Source organism: Balaenoptera borealis, assembly GCF_965194805.1.
Source record: "Balaenoptera borealis genome assembly, chromosome: 1".
Classification (NCBI taxonomy): domain Eukaryota; kingdom Metazoa; phylum Chordata; class Mammalia; order Artiodactyla; family Balaenopteridae; genus Balaenoptera; species Balaenoptera borealis.
Window position 1 is genome coordinate 169,594,783 of NC_138860.1, and position 11,602 is coordinate 169,606,384.

The 11,602-nt window shown below is 45.3% G+C and overlaps 1 long non-coding RNA gene across 1 annotated transcript; it reads right to left on the bottom strand.

Annotated features, from left to right (window-relative positions):
• Positions 1 to 335: 335 nt before the first annotated feature.
• LOC309609506 lies at positions 336 to 9,659 on the bottom strand. The gene is made up of 2 exons (XR_014233438.1): positions 3,087 to 9,659; positions 336 to 2,766 (listed from the first exon to the last, which is right to left on the bottom strand). It is a non-coding gene; the product is annotated as an uncharacterized lncRNA (long non-coding RNA).
• Positions 9,660 to 11,602: the final 1,943 nt, after the last annotated feature.

Genomic DNA, 11,602 nt, shown 5'->3' on the forward strand with positions numbered 1-11,602 from the left:
TACTTTTACTGAAAAAAAAAAAAAAAAGTCAATGTCAGGTAGCCTTGTGCTCCAGCCATGCCAAGGTCTTCGATAGGGACCCGGTGAAGGCTCTTGGGCTGAGAGACACTGAGCTCCATTCAACCTAAATCAAATAAGAAGAGGGATTGTGGAAAGATTCAGAGAAGCTGCAGGAAGAGGCCCCGGTCTTCACAGGAATCGCTCTGATTCTCTTCAGACAATCACTGCCACCCACCACCTTCTCCTCCCTAGACCATGCCAGCCACCTCCTAACTCAGCCCCCCAGCCCCCAGTGGCTCCTCTCTGTATCCACTCACCACGTTGGTCTTATTCTTAAAAACAAACATGTTACCTCAAGTGAATCATTTTTTTTTTTTTTTTTGGCCTTGCTGCGAGGCTTGGGGATCTTAGTTCCCTGACCAGGGATCAAACCTGTGCCCCCTTCAGTGGAAGCGCAGAGTCCTAACTGCTGGACCGCCAGGGAATTCCTATATCTGCTTTTCTGCTTCAATGCCCAGGAAGACAGAAACACCAATGGAAGAGAGGTAAAAGGTTCCTACGGAAGATGCCCTTATCTGAGTTAAATAACCTGTGAGAATTCTCATAATGTGTGAGAGTGTAATTCAGTATCGAGCCTATGGAAGGCAATTTGTTAATATCTATTTTAGAAATTTAACTGCATATAACTCTGGATCAAACAACTCTACATCTACAAGCTGGTGGGAAGCAGCCGCATAGCACAGGGAGATCAGCTTGGTGCTTTGTGACCACCTAGAGGGGTGGGATAGGGAGGCTGGGAGGGAGGCTCAAGAGGGAGGGGATGTGGGGATATATGTATGCATATGGCTGATTCACTTTGTTATACAGCAGAAACTAACACAACATTGTAAAGCAACTACAATAAAGATGTTAAAAGGGACTTCTCTGGTGGCGCAGTGGTTAAGAATCCGCTTGCCAATGCAGGGGACACAGGTTTGATCCCTGGTCCGGGAAGATCCCACATGCCGTGGAGCAACTAAGCCCGTGTGCCACAGCTACTGAGCCTGCACTTTAGAGCCCGCAAGCCACAACTACTGAGCCCACGTGCCACAGCTACTGAAGCCCACGTGCCACAACTACTGAAGCCTGCGTGCCTAGAGCCCATGCTCCGCAACAAGAGAAGCCACCACAATGAGAAGCCCACGCACCGCAACGAAGAGTAGCCCCCACTTGCCACAACTAGAGAAAGCCTGCACGCAGCAACTAAGACCCAACGCAGCCAAAAATAAATAAATAAATTTATTTATTTAAAAAAGAAAAAAGATGTAAAAAAAAAAACCCTCTACATCTACAAATCTGACTTACAGATCTACATGTACATAAAGGCATATACAAGGAATATTCATTGCAGTTTTTTTGTTATAGTAAAGGCCAGGTATAATCCAAATGTTAAGCCCTCAAATACTTAAAGTCTGCTCATATAATATAATACTATAAGTCACTGAAATGAATGAGATGTATCTAAATGTACTGCCATGTGCCATCTCCAAGATGTGAAATAAGGAAAGTAAGAAACAATATGCAGTGTATGCTACTATTTGTTTTCTTTTCTTTTTTAAAGAGGGTAGGAAATATATACATACAAGCTTGTACATGTACAGAATAGTTCTGGGAACATACCGTGTATACATATTACCTTTTTTTAAAAAAATAAATTTATTTACTTATTTTTGGCTGCATCGGGTCTTCGTTGCTGCACGCGGGCTTTCTCTAGTTGCGGCAAGTGGGGGCTACTTTTCCTTGAGGTGCGCGGGCTTCTCATCGCGGTGGCTTCTCTTGTTGCGGAGCACGGGCTCTAGGCACGCGGGCTTCAGTAGTTGCAGCACATAGGCTCAGTAGTTGTGGCTTGTGGGCTGTAGAGCGCAGGCTCAGGAGTTGTGGAGCACAAGCTTAGTTGCTCCGCGATGTACATATTACCTATTAAAAAACAACTTTTTAAACGTTGTAGTGGACACTGTTGATGTTAAATCCAGATTCCCATTTATCCTTTTCTGTGTGCATCTCCCCTGGTTTGGGTGCTGGTGATATAGTTTCCAATGGCCCATCCTTGAGAGCCTGCTCTGGAAGATTGGATGCAGCTGCTGGAGCTGCTTTGCCTTCCAGAGAGCTAGAAGTACCCGGGAGCTTAAGTTCCAGCCCTGGCTTCATACCCCACACCCCTACCCTGTGGGCAGGACTGATCAGACAGAAATGGCAGCCCAGCTCCCTTGCCTCAGGCCCAGACAACTTAGAGGCTGTACTTCCACTCCAGAATTCCCTCTAGGGTCAAGCAGATGCTACACCCACCTCAGGATTTTGTCTGAAATCACATCCTTGTTTGCCCTCTTCCCTTTCCTTGACCTGCTTCCCATGCTCCCTTAACCAGTTTCTCCTGGTAGTAAATCACTTGTAGAAGAATCTTTATCTTGGGATCTGCTTCTGGAAAAACCCACCTATTTGTTTCTTTGCTTTTATTAAAATAGAATTCATTTATTTATTTATTGAATTAAACAAGTAATACAGACATTTACTTTAGTATCCCTGTAAAATTCAAACAAAACTGGGCACAGAGCAATGATTAATTTCCTAAGTCCCAAGTCCAATGCTCCCTGAGAGGGCAAACGGTGCTGTTGATTATATGTGTGTCCTTTCAGACCTTCGACTATGTGTTTTCACTCAGACTTGTTATTTTGTTTGCTTGTTTTTTCATAACTGGGATCGCTCTGTGTGTTGCATTTGGCAACCTGCCTTTTTTCTTTTTTTTTTTTTTTTTTTTAATTTATTTATTTATTTATTCATTTTTGGCTGTGTTGGGTCTTCGTTTCTGTGCGAGGGCTTTCTCTAGTTGCGGCGAGCGGGGGCCACTCTTCATCGCGGTGCGCGGGCCTCTCGCTGTCGCGGCCTCTCTTGTTGCAGAGCACAGGCTCCAGACGCGCAGGCTCAGTAATTGTGGCTCACGGGCCTAGTTGCTCCGTGGCATGTGGGATCTTCCCAGACCAGGGCTCGAACCCGTGTCCCCTGCACTGGCAGGCAGATTCTCAACCACTGCGCCACCAGGGAAGCCCTGCCTTTTTTCTTTAAAGATCTGTCTTGAATGTCCATGTCAGCACATCTAGACCTGCCTCCAGGGTGACCTTCCTAAACTGCCTATGACACGCTGCTCCCCTGCTTAGAGCCCTTGAAGTAATGCTTCCCACTGCACTTGGAGGAATAAAATCCAAACTCCTTCCTCGGCTACAGGGGTGGGCTGATATAGCCTCGCCTACCACTTCCATCTGATTTCACACTCTCCTCCACTTGTGCATGACACTCCAGCCACACTGGACTCTAGTCAGTTGCTAGAATGTGCCATACCCTTTATTGCCTCAGCACCTTTGCACAGCCCATCTCTTCTTTCTAGAATATTCTTCCCCTTCCCTCTTTGCCTAGCTAACTCCTACTTATCTCTGAGGTCCCGGCAGAAAAGCCTCCCCTGGGGCCCCAGGCTGAGTGACATCCCATGTCCTCTGTCTTTATAGCACTCTGTGTTTTACCTTTGGAGCGCTCATAAATAGTTTGTCTTGTCATTAATTCACATTGGTGATTATGCTTCTAATGAATGAATTGATTATCCACATGACTCTCTGTTTCATATTTTTATCCCTCACTGGAGTGCAACCTCCACAAGGGCAGGCCCCTTCTGTCTTGTTCACTCGCATCCCTAGTGACTAGCGCAGTCCCGGGCAAGGAAGAGATTCTCAACAACCGGCTGCCGAGTGATAGTGAGGAGGAACTGGACGTCAGCAGGCAGCTTGTCTCCGTCTCCCTCTCTCTGAGGCAAGGCTGTCTCTTGTCTCTGCTTTGCTCTTGGGCCTCCCCTCCACCCCGGGCCACTCCTCTCTACGCACCAGTGACAACCACTCACAGCTAGTTGCTGCCCTCCCATCACTTCACCCCCTCACCCCCACCCCAGTTCAGGTGCCTCTGGACTCATCAAGGTCTTGCCTCCATATCAGGACCTTTCCTGGAGCCCACCACCTACTGACCGTGGTTTGTGGGTCTCTTTGCTCAGGTTCCTGGGAAAGAGTCTCCTTTGTTTCAACCCAACAAAAGGATTGGTTTCCCTCGGGCCAGGGATCCATCCCTGTCATTCCTCTCTGGCCAGGACAGCAGCAGAAGGACTGTGGGAACCAGGGCAGCTTAAATCAGTGGGGAAGCTGAATGTGGCAGGAGACTTGTCTTGCATTTTTGCCACAAATGTAAAAGGAACTAAAAACACAAAGTTGGTTTTTTGGGGGGTTTTTAATTTTTTTTTTTCTTCTGCTTTAAAAAAATGGATATGGCAGCTTCTGCTTTCTAGATAAATTTTCTGTTGCTTCTTCCCATTCATAGAGACATTTTGGGCCATGTGTCCAGCCTGGATTCTCTGGGAACTGACCCCTACCACAGAGCAGGGTGTGTATATGATCCCACCCCAGTGACCATAGCTGATTGGTCCAGGGCACAACAGCTGACTCAAACTGGGTCAGGCAGAGTCCTTGAGCTGAGAAGCTGGAATTTATCATAGAGCTCCAGAATGACCCAGCAGTTTACCTCCAGAAGGAAGAAGGCAGAAGAGGAGGAGGAAGAGGAAGGGACAGGGGAGAAGGAAAGCTACTGAGAGTAAAGAGGGACCAGACTTCCTTTGATCTGATAAATATCTATTGAGCAGCAGCAGTGTGTCAGGCATGATTCCCTGTGCTGGAGATACATAAGTGCACCATGAAAGCAAAAATCCGTGCTCTCTTGGATAGTGGGGGAGAGACAGTAAGCAAGATGAATAGGAAAAATAAAAGTTAGATGATGTTCAGAGCTAAGAAGAAAAAAATAATAAAGCTGGGAAGTGGGGCAGGAAGAAGTATCGGGGCAAGAACTGAAATGTTGGTTAAGGCGTCCAGGAAAGTCTTCAGCAAGAAGGTGATGTTTGACTAGAGCTCTGAAAGAAGATAGGCAGCCAGCCCTGTGGTCCTTGGGAGAAGAACAGTTCAGGCAGAGGCCTGGGGTGGGAGTGAGCTGGATAAGCCATCGGGGCTGCATCTGTAGGGCCTTGTGAATGAGAAAAGCCACTGGGAAGTTTGGAACAGAGGAGTGACATGATCGGGCTTAACGCTTTCACTGTGAGGTCCCAGGTTCAATTCCTGGTCAGGGAACTAAGATCCTGCAAGCCTTGCAGTGCATCCAAAAAAAAGAAAAAAATGGTTGACTCCAAGGGTGACTAGCAGAGAGAGAGAAACCAGAAACCAGAAAGCCCACGTGACTGTCGGAGGCAGCTTTGCCGGTTTCTGGGTCCAGGGCCTCCCACCCCACGTCTTGCCCTGGGAAACCATCACATGCACTTGTGCCATTCCGATGAACACCAGTTCAGGTTCACCCACTCCCACCCTTTCTGCTTAAGCTAGTTTGACTGGGTTTCCATTAGGAAAAAAATGAATGCCCACTCCACGTCTCATTTCAGGAAGCTGCAACCTCATCATTCTTTTTATTTATTTATTTATTTATTTATTTATTTATATTTATTTTTGGCTGTGTTGGATCTTCGTTTCTGTGCGAGGGCTTTCTCTAGTTGCGGCGAGCGGGGGCCACTCTTCATCGCAGTGCGTGGGCCTCTCCCGTTGCGGAGAACAGGCTCCAGATGCGCAGGCTCAGTAGTTGTGGCGCACGGGCTTAGTCGCTCCGCGGCATGTGGGATCTTCCCAGACTAGGGCTCGAACCCGTGTCCCCTGCATTGGCAGGCAGATTCTTAACCACTGTGCCACCAGGGAGGCCCTCATCATTCTTTATTACCCATCTGTCTCTGCCACTGGCCCATAAGCTCCCTGAGGCAAGGACTTTGTTGTCCACATCTGTATCCTCAGGAATTAGCACAAGGCCTGGCTCAGAAAAATCACATTATTGCTGCCAATTAATTGAGTCAAACTGAGTCAAATGAAACCTTGGTCAGGGATTAAGGGACTCAGAAATAGAAAACATCCCATGTGGAAACAGCCTCATTCCTACCCCAACCAAAGCAACTCCACCTTTTCTCTTTCATAAATTGGACTTCGAAGTGACTTCTCTCTGAAAAAAAAAAAAAGGTTATCTGGTTAAAAAAAAAAAAAGTTTGAAAAATCACTATTTCTAGTTAAATATGGCAGACTGTACACACACTTCAATATTTGTTTCTTCTAACTAAAATGAGAAGAAATGTGATTGAGCTGAATCTAAACCAGCCAGGGCACAGCTGAGAAGCCACCTAATTTCACTGCAGCATACCCCCAAAGCCCAGGAAATGGTAGAACCAGGTGGCTCTGGCTTAGGAGTGAGGGTGGGGCTAGGAACTGGAGACTTGTTGAAATGCTCTTTGAGAAGAGTAAGGCCCTCAGACCCTTCTCCTATTTCACATACCACCAACATATCATTTTCAATCTCAGTTTCCCAAAATTCAATTTTGCCTTAACTTTATGAACATTTTCGTCAATACTGGTTAACTAGTTTCATGCCATCTTTGCAATTTTTAATTAAGATCAACCAGGTTTTCAAAAAAAAAAAGTCAAACGAATAAAACCTTCTACAAAGATAATAATAACTTTCGACAAATCTGAAAAGTAAGAATTATTCACAAAAAAGTCTTTCTTTGAGCTATAAACTTGTCCCTGGAAGCCATGTACTTTGATATGAAATCTCAGAAGTGGTATCCTGATCCTAAGCAGAAGAGATTGTAGCAGTTTGTATTACTTAGATTCATCATTTCTGCTAACCTCATTCAATGTGGAATTCAGATCTATAGGCAAACTTCTACAAGCTTATACAGGAAAGCTCCCTTACAAATAAGACAAGTATTACCTGACTTGCAGGTTTCCCAGAAGAAATTCCTGATGTAGAGCTGCATGCTTCCTGCCTGGCCATCAGTAACCAGACTCACCCAGTGTTTCCAAATAGCTCATGTGTTTCAAAGTATTTATTACCATTTTGAATATTTCATCTCCAGCAGATTGTCTTGGAACTTCAGAGGTTCTTCCAGACTTTACTTTTTTGGGATTCTAACTGGTACCACATAAATACAACAATTACTACAGTCTGTAGGATCATCAATCTGCAATGAAAACTTTATTGTATTTAACATTTTTCTGGACTAATGCTAAATCATCTGACATGTTGTCAATGTCCAACTAATGGCACAGTATTAGTCTAAAGTGACACATTTCCCATTTCCTTTTGCTTCTAAACATGGTGTTTCTCTTGGTCCAAAATGCAATTTTCACTAACTCCATGCAAGCCAGTAAAATCAGCACTTGGGCCATTGCACAAAGGCGTCTTGCTTTTCAGCCATTAATTGTGTGAAGTTGAAACTACCTTCATGAGCTGGACCTGATACTATGAAAAACAGTCTCATAAAAAGAACTTTGTTCTTTATTTTGCATGTGGAGATACTTTTAAAAATTCAAACTTTTTTGGGAATTCCCTGGCAGTCCAGTGATTAGGACTCAGCACTCTCACTGCAGGGGCCCAGGTTCTATCCCTGGTCAAGGAACCTTAGTTCCTGCAAGGTGTGCGGCACGGCCAAAAAAAAAAAAAAAAAAATTCAAACCTTTTTTTCCCCTGTGTCAAATGATGTTGTACACACATGTAAAACAGCTTTTGGAATGAATATGATGATAATAGCAATGAAAACTAGAACAGAAGAGTTGGAAAGAACGTTGTTAATGGGAATGTCACAGAAAGTAGGGCTAAATGTCAAAGAGATGGAAAATAGGAGAGGAATTATCAGAAAATTAGAGGGCCACTCTAGAAGGTCTGAGTTTCAGGAGCTCCAGAAAGAAGAGAGGAAATCAGAGCAGAGGAAATCCTCAAAGAAACAATTCAGGAACTCTGAAGAACACTAGTTACCATAGTGAGGTCCACTGAGTTCCCAGAAAATTAGATGAAAATCACTCCATGCCACATTACATCGGCAGGAAATTTCAGAACAATAGGAAAAAAAAGATGTTACAAGATTCCAGAGAGAAAAACAAGTTTTCCACTGGCATGCACACACAGAGTCTGGTTGTGATGTTAAATCTTGGTAAGCAAAGGACATTGACTTTGTTACTATGCAAAAAGCATGATGTACAAGTGAAACCGTACAACTCATATCAGGGCTTGAACCCACGGGCCAGGACTCGAACCCAGCCAGAACCCAGAATGGGACTTGAACCCACTTTCCTTTTTTTTTTTTTTTAAATTATTTATTTATTTGGCTGCGCCGGGTCTTAGTTGCAGCACATGGGATCTTCGTTGTGGCATTCGGGATCTTTACTTGCAGCATGCGGGATCTAGTTCCCTGACCAGGGATCGAACCTGGGCCCCCTGCTTTGGGACTATGGAGTCTTAACCACTGGACCACCAGGGAAGCCCCCCAAACCCACTGTCTTTTGATTGAGATCACACACCTGGTCTCAGGACTTAATGAAACTCAGATTCTTTATGTCTTGTCGCAGAAAGAATTTAGTGAGAGACAAAGTAATAGGTAGGAAGTGGATTAATTTAGAGAGATATACATTCCATAGACGGAATAAAGTCTGTCTCAAAAGGCAAGAGCAGCCCCAGGGCATGGGGACATCTCGGAAAGTGAGAGGGGCCGTGGGAGAAACACACTCCACAGACACGTGTGGGCCATCTCAGAAGGTGAGAGACCCTGAAATATGTGGTTAGTTTTTATGGGCTGGGTAATTTCTCAGGCTAATGAGTGGGAGGATTATTCCATCTATTTAGGGGAAGGAGTGGGAATTTCCAGGAATTGGGCCACCACCCACTTTTTGATCTTTGATGGTCAGTCTCTGAACTGTCATGGTGCTGGCGGGTATGTCACTTAGCTTATGCTAATGTATAACAATGAGTGTATAATGAGGCTCAAGGTCCACTGGAAGTCAAATCTTCCGCTGTCTTGGACCTAGTTGGTTCTAACCAGTTTTTGTCACATTCTATGGCTATGTCATTCTTTTAAAGGTTGTACCCTGCTCCCCTTCCCTCCTGTTTCAGAACTACACCTCACTCTTCTGGGAAATGGTCCTATCTCTGTCCCCCACATATACCATGTGTTTCAAATGGGGGCTCCCCAGTCTTACAGGCCCCCAACTCACTGGCCATGTTATATCAGAGCCTCCGCAAGATTGTTTAGATCCAGAGCTAGAAAGAACAACTCTAACTTTCTCCTGGGTGGTAAAGATGGGAGATTCTATAGCTGCTGGCCACCATGATCCCAATATATGTTTGAAACAGTAGCGTTCAGGCAAAGAGAGGCAGAGATGAGAGACTTGGCAGGGTCTGAGCCCTGTGAGTTGGCTGTCCCTGAATCCAGTGCAAGCTGGACCCCTGTACTTTTTTTTTTTTAATCTTTTGGCTGTACCGTGTGACATGTAGGATCTTATTCCCTGACCAGGGATCAAACCGACTCCCCCTGCATTGGAATCGCAGAGTCTTTTTTTTTTTTTTAATTTACTTTTGGCTGTGTTGGGTCTTCGTTGCTGTGCATGGGCTTTCTCTAGCTGTGGAAAGCGGGGGATACTCTTCGTTGCAGTGTGCGGGCTTCTCATTGCGGTGGCTTCTCTTGTTGCGGAGCACAGGCTCTAGGCACGCAGGCTTCAGCAGTTGCAGCATGAGGGCTTGGTAGCTGTGGCTCGCGGGCTTAGTTGCTCCACGGCACGTGGGATCTTCCTGGACCAGGGATCGAACACGTGTCCCCTGCATTGGCAGGAGGATTCTTAACCACTATGCCACCAGGGAAGTCCCTGGACCCCTGTACTCTCCATGGCCAAGTGAGTCTTCCAAAACAAAACAAAAAACATTTGTTTGATCTGGGTTTCCATCATTTGAAATAAAGATCTGTGCCTAATATAGAAATGTATGAGGGCAACTACACTTACTTATATAATAATTAATAATTATAACTGATGTGTGTTGAGATTTACCATGTGCCAGGCACTGTGAAAACGTTTTCAGTGTATAATCTCATTTAATCTTCCCGATAGACCCTTGAGGTAGGTCCCTTTATCATCTCCATAAAACAGATAAAGAAACAGGTGGGTTTCTTTTTCCTTGCTGTCTGAGACTTAAACTCAAGTACAATACATCAGAGACCCTCCCCTCAATGGGACACTCCCTTCCTGCCCACACTCCCACTCCTCCCACACCCCTAAGGCCACCCTGCTCAGGCTTTATCTCCTCCTCAGTTCTCCCTGGCAAAATCCTACTCACCCTTTAAGACCCACTCAAAAGTATCCTGCCTTGCTCCAACCTGAACCCCTCATCCTCAAGTGCAGATTATTTCCTAGCCTCTTCTGTGTCCTCAGCACATATGCAAAATATTATGAAATTAAGGGCATAGGCTCTGTTCAGGTGAAGTTCAAATCCTAGCTCTACCACCTACTTGCTTCAATAAGGGTCTTAACACATCTGGGCTTCAGTTTTTTCATCTGTAAAATGGGATAACCTAGTGCTGTCTTACAGGGTTGTTGTGAGGATTAAATGAGTTAATACATGCATATAACAAGTTCTCAGTGCCTGCTTTGTAGTGAGCATTCAGTTCAGTGTTGGCTATGGTGACTGTTAAAGTATAACTTTATCCTCGAGCAAGTACCTTAATCTTTCTAAGCCTTAGATTCCTTATCTCTAACATGAAAGTCACGACAGCCCAGCCTTGCTGGAGTGTAGTGAGATTCGGATCAGCTACTGTTTGTTAACCACCTGGCGTTATCATCCGCATGATGATGAACAGGAGCTGCTGCTGCCAGCACTTGATGTCTCCATCTATTTTGAGAGTTTCCACAGTGTACTTTTCCATGGCTCTGTCTCCCCCTAGGCATCGGCATCTCCAGGGCAGACGCCCCAGGTGGTCATTCCAAGTGGCTGCTCACTCAAGACTCCTCTCCCCGGCTTCCAGCTGATTGGTCTCCCAGTAAGAAACTCAACATTTCAGTCTGGTTAGGTTCTTTTAAAAAGAGCTCCCGGTTGCATATGAAATACACAGATGCAGTCTCCTTATAAAAAATGCATGCATTATAGCTAAGGCTAAAATCTGCTTTGAGCATCGTGCCAATCCCAACCCTTTCAGAGGTAACCACTGCTATCAGTTGGCTGATTTTTTTTTTTTTTTTTTTTTTTAAGAATTTTGGTAGGAACTTTATAAATTTATTTATTTATTTTTGCTGTGTTGGGTCTTCGTTTCTGTGCGAGGGTTTTCTCTAGTTGTGGCGAGCGGGGGCCACTCTTCATCGCGGTGCACGGGCCTCTCACTATCGCGGCCTCTGTTGTTGCGAACAGGCTCCAGACGTGCAGGCTCAGTAGTTGTGGTTCACGGGCCCAGTTGCTCCGCGGTATGTGGGATCTTCCCAGACCAGGGTTCGAACCCGTGTCCCCTGCATTGGTAGGCAGATTCTCAACCACTGCGCCACCAGGGAAGCCCGCTGACTTATTTTTATTGAAGCTGCTCAGTACTTGGGCACTTCCAATCTGAAGACTTATGTCTTTCTTCTATTCTGGAAAAATCTTCAGCCCTTATTTCTTCCAGTATTGCCTCTTTGCCAACCGCCCCATTCTCAACTCCTGGATT